This window comes from Etheostoma cragini, chromosome 9, assembly GCF_013103735.1.
Source record: "Etheostoma cragini isolate CJK2018 chromosome 9, CSU_Ecrag_1.0, whole genome shotgun sequence".
In the NCBI taxonomy this organism is placed as follows: domain Eukaryota; kingdom Metazoa; phylum Chordata; class Actinopteri; order Perciformes; family Percidae; genus Etheostoma; species Etheostoma cragini.
In genome coordinates, this window is record NC_048415.1 from 908,162 (window position 1) to 913,161 (window position 5,000).

Sequence of the window (5,000 nt, forward strand, 5' to 3'; positions counted from 1 at the left end):
ACCCACACACACACACACACAGATGCAGACAGATACACACACACACACACACACACACACATAGACACACATAGATACAGACAGATACACACACACACACACACAAAAAACACACATACACACACAGTCACACACAAACACACATAGTCTCTCTCACACACACACACACACACACACGGAGTCTCACACAAACACACACAGTCACACACCCCCACACACACTCTGACACAGCCCTTCAGCCCGTCCCCTGACTAACGGACAGGAAGTGGAGATGATGCAACGTAATCCTGCTCAGACACATGTGATCGTCGTGATGCAATCCTCTCGGTTTCCCCGGCAACACGTGACAGACAGTTAACCTCTTCACCCCCAACATCGACAAGACGACACACTCAACCCCCAAAACTAGCAGGGTCGGGTTCAGACTTGAGTCCGCCTCACGGTCTTCATCCCTAGGAGGACCTTTGACTTCATTTAATCATGTCGTTTTAGTCCTTAAACAGATGGTTTTCCAGGTTAGTGGGGGGTGCGTATCACTCAAAAACAACATGAAAGATGTATTTATGTCCCCTCAGGGTTTGGTTTTGATGCCAAACTGTATGTAAAATAAGCGGTGACGTTATATAAGTCAACGTTAGCGTCTCTTCGCTAGCTTTGTCCTTAGCAATGGTTAGCGAGTAAATAAGCCCACTGACGGCAACGTTATTGTTCAGAATTGGCGTATTTTTAAGAGCCTGACCGATAAAGGATTTTTAACGCCAATACCGATACAAATATTGGGTTATTTAAAAATCTGATAAATGCCGTTATATCGGCCAATATACAGTACGGGCCAAAAGTTTGGACACACCTTCTAATTCAATGCGTTTTCTTTATTTTCATGACTAATTTACATCGTAGAGTCTCACTGAAGGCATCAAAACCATTAATGAACACATGTGGAATTATCATAAATATCATCTATATAGATGTTATTGTATTGAGTCCCAATCCAGTCATCTTCGGGGCAGGAAAGATCCCTTATGAGCTGTAGAGATGGCCAATTAAACCCAATTTAAGGAAACATTGACAACCAAGGATACATTAGATTAGATTAGAGTAGATTAGATGATACTTTATTCATCCCATAGCGGGGATTAAATAATAAATTCCTTTATTACAGAAGCATTTTCTACAATAAAAGCAAAAAACAAACAAACAAGTAAACGCACAAGAAATACAGGCAAACAACAGCCAACGAGCAGATGGGTTTTGTAAATTAAAGTGCGGTTTCCATAGTACAAAAACAACAACTTTGCAGTATAAGTAAGTAAGTGACGCTAAAATTAAATTGAATATGTAATTAAAGTAATAATGCAAAAGTAGGTAACCGTAATATAAATTTTATTCACCTGTGACCATAAATAATATTGAAAAAGTAAGTACTTGCAATGGAAAAATTTGCATTTGCATTGGCAGCATTATAATTCACTTGGACGCCATTGGGGTAATTTAGCAGCACTTCGTCAGCTCGTTGAACCAAAACCATCAACTCACGCTGGAGCCATAGAGTTTTTAAATCACGTTTCGGGTCGTCCGGCCTCTTTATGATTGATCTTGATTGAGCCTGTTTTTTTTTTGTTTGTTTTTTGCTGTGTGGGCCTGAGCTGCAGGGGATTTGTGAGAATAAGGGCGAGCTGCCCTGCTGACGTGCACAACTGTCTGTCTGTACGTTTGTTGGTAGAATTCAACTTATTGAACCCCCGACGGGATTACCTGCATTATCTCTGCACTCTGTGAGAGAGAGATAACCTCGGCAGAGCTCGGTGTCAGCTCCGTGTGGGGACAGGTGTGATGGATTGTAGATGTACGGGTTACATCGGAGTGTGTCGCTGTCTCCCCGCGGGACGCGACAAAAGATGAATGTCGGCCCAGATGTGATGCAGCGGGGACGCGAGTCCAGACGGATGCTGGGAGAGGGGAGGAGGAAGAAAGAACGCAGAAATTGAGAAGATTATGAAATCCTGGTTTTAATTCGGCTCGACATGCCTTTTTGTCCGGTAGGGCTGCTCGATTATGGAAAAAAATATGAGCACGATTATTTTGGTCGATAATTTAACGCCAAAAACTCGTTAACTCGTTGAAATTTTTTTATAAATCAGCAGTAAAAAAAAAAAAAGCATACAATTTTGAAATTTGCCGTGATAACTATCCTATTAACCCTCGGGTCAAATTTGACCCATTTTGAAAACAAAATCTTCATCAGAAAAGTGTCTTCCAACCAAATTTTCAGAAAAATAACGCGGATTGTTCCACACAACGCTCTTCACGAGTAAAATAAATGATCAGCCCACTCCTCTCTTTAAAGTTGGATGTGTTATGTGATTTCATAGCATTAAAAAAGCATTGAACAAAGTGACTAAAATGTCCCAAAAAAAGCTTCAGAAATGTGGGAGGAAAACCCGCGCAAAAACGTCACAAGGCACGGTAAACAATATCCAGAAACACCAGGGGGAAAAGCACTGATGGTGTTTAACAAGACCACCAAAACGTTGAAAAAAAGCTTTTAATTTTGACCCAGAAAAACAACGACGGGAAGACAACACAAGAGTTTAAAAAAATTGTTTTAATTCAACACAAGAGAGAAAATAGGAGTTTACTTTCAAAAATGTGATGACCTTGATAACCGTGATAATTGTTTTTCCTGATTAATTGTTTGTATGTCTTTGTTCTCTTTTCAGTCCCATAACTTTAGACTTTAACCCTTGTGTTGTCAACGTGGAAATTTGGGGGTCAAAATTTAAATTACAAACTTTTTGGTCGACATGTTTTAACACTTTTGACACATGACACATGTTTTTGAAGCTTTTTCTGACATTTTTGTCACATTTTTTCCAATTCTTTGTTGCTATTTCTAAAACAAACCAAAACAAATGCGCTTTTTGACATTCTTGTTTGAAAGAGCAGAGAACTGAAAAGTTACACAGATATGTCTGATGTCTCCATGCTGATCATAATACCCTTCATACAGTTTTCAGAGGCTATGTTTTGACTCTTTTCCCGAACTTTTTGTCACTTTTTTCCAACGTCCTGCTGATTTGTACTAGTAGAACCTAAATCGTAGCCTATGCCGTTGTCAGGAGTCGTACCTGTGTCTGATTCGTTCTGGTGTATCTCTTTAAGAGAACAGCAGGGACGCTTTGTGTGGGGGGTGTGGGTGCGTGGTAGAGCGAGTGAGAAAGTGACAGGATTAGCTGTGGAGCGAGTACCGACTCCTGCGGCGGAGACGGAGACACAAAGCGTGTCTCCCGTGTGCTTTTCTGACCACAGTCGGAAATCGGTCCACGGAGATGGGGAACCAGCACACGAGTAGGAGGAAATGCGGCGCTACCAAGCCATTGGTCCAAGTGGACCAATCACAGAAGTACAATGTGTAGTTCGGTTTTTTGGGAGGTGTACACAGGGTTCAAAGTAGGCACCAACCCACCAGCTAAATGCTTGTTAAATATGCAATTGGCTGGTTGATTTGCGTCACTCACCAGCCCAAAAATGTGGCTGGTCACATTTCAACATCCACTATCCGTTTAGCCGGTGGATGAAAAAAGTTAATTTAAAACCCAGGGAGCTTGTCGGGCTACGGCGTAGGGTCCGTATGTATGTACCCAAGGCGTAGATTCGACGTAGAACCATTAAAGCCTCAACACCCCTTAACCCAAAGTGTCTCTGGTCCCTTCACTCGTTGACACAAGCTGTACGTCCATTTACAAATGACCTCAATCGGTGCAAATTCTGTGGATTTGCCCGAGCATCCTGAGAACATGTTTTACAGCAGTGTAAATAAAACACACCCCGCCACGTCCTTGAATGCCTCATAAACTGTCGCGGTATCAGCTCTGTAGTTCACGCTGTAGACTTTGATGTTCACCGTGTCAGACAGACGGCTCTTATCTCCTCTTATCTGGGACAGGTAGAGTTCACCTGCGGCACCGATGACGGCATGAACACTCACACTACAGCTGTAAATGTGTGTCGGTCTTCTTATCTGCCGATGTAGACCTTAAAGATGTTTGTGTGTGAGTGCGTGAAGGTGACGGAGTATTAAAGGTCACATGACATGGGGTTCTCTGGATGCTTTTAAATAGACCTTAGTGGTCCCTAATACTATATCTAAAGTCTCTTTTATATAGACCTTAGTGGTCCCCTAATACTGTATCTGAAGTCTCTTTATATAGACCTTAGTGGTCCCTAATACTGTATCTGAAGTCTCTTTATATAGACCTTAGTGGTCCCTAATACTGTATCTGAAGTCTCTTTTATATAGACCTTAGTGGTCCCTAATACTGTATCTGAAGTCTCTTTATATAGACCTTAGTGGTCCCCTAATACTGTATCTGAAGTCTCTTTATATAGACCTTAGTGGTCCCTAATACTGTATCTGAAGTCTCTTTTATATAGACCTTAGTGGTCCCCTAATACTGTATCTGAAGTCTCTTTATATAGACCTTAGTGGTCCCCTAATACTGTATCTGAAGTCTCTTTTATATAGACCTTAGTGGTCCCTAATACTGTATCTGGAGTCTCTTTATATAGACCTTAGTGTGTGTCTGTGCATCTCTTTGTGTGTGTGTGTGTTTGTGTGTCCTTCTGTGTCTGTCTGTGTGTGTCTCTGCACCTGTGTGTGTGTGTGTGTGTGTGTGTGTGTGTGTGTGTGTGTGTGTGTGTGTGTGTGTATATATATGTGTGCTGTATTGTTCTGTTTAGGCGAGTGTGTGTTTAACCACTAGTGTTTGTGTGTTGTGGCCGTGTGAGACGGAGATTTGGTGTCAGCGTCGCGGTTTACGACTTTGTTTTGGCTCCCAGCCCGTTCTCTTGTCTCTCTCTTACAGGGACCCCAAACTGTCGGCCATTTTTCCTTTTTACTTGAAACCAGGTTAAGGATGAACAGAACATTTTATTTCATTGTCTACAGTTTCAGCAGCGCTTATTCTTTCTTTCCTTTTTTTTATAATTGGAGAGTAAAA

General features: G+C 41.7%; 1 protein-coding gene and 1 long non-coding RNA gene across 2 annotated transcripts in view; both read left to right on the plus strand.

Moving 5' to 3' along the window:
• Positions 1-3,523, plus strand: part of LOC117949946 — an 18,705-nt gene extending 15,182 nt beyond the window's left edge. The window contains exon 3 of the long non-coding RNA XR_004657773.1: positions 3,443-3,523. This is a non-coding gene — a long non-coding RNA (uncharacterized LOC117949946). The remainder of the gene's footprint in view (positions 1-3,442) is intronic.
• Positions 1-5,000, plus strand: part of mast2 (microtubule associated serine/threonine kinase 2) — a 168,201-nt gene that overhangs the window by 26,970 nt on the left and 136,231 nt on the right.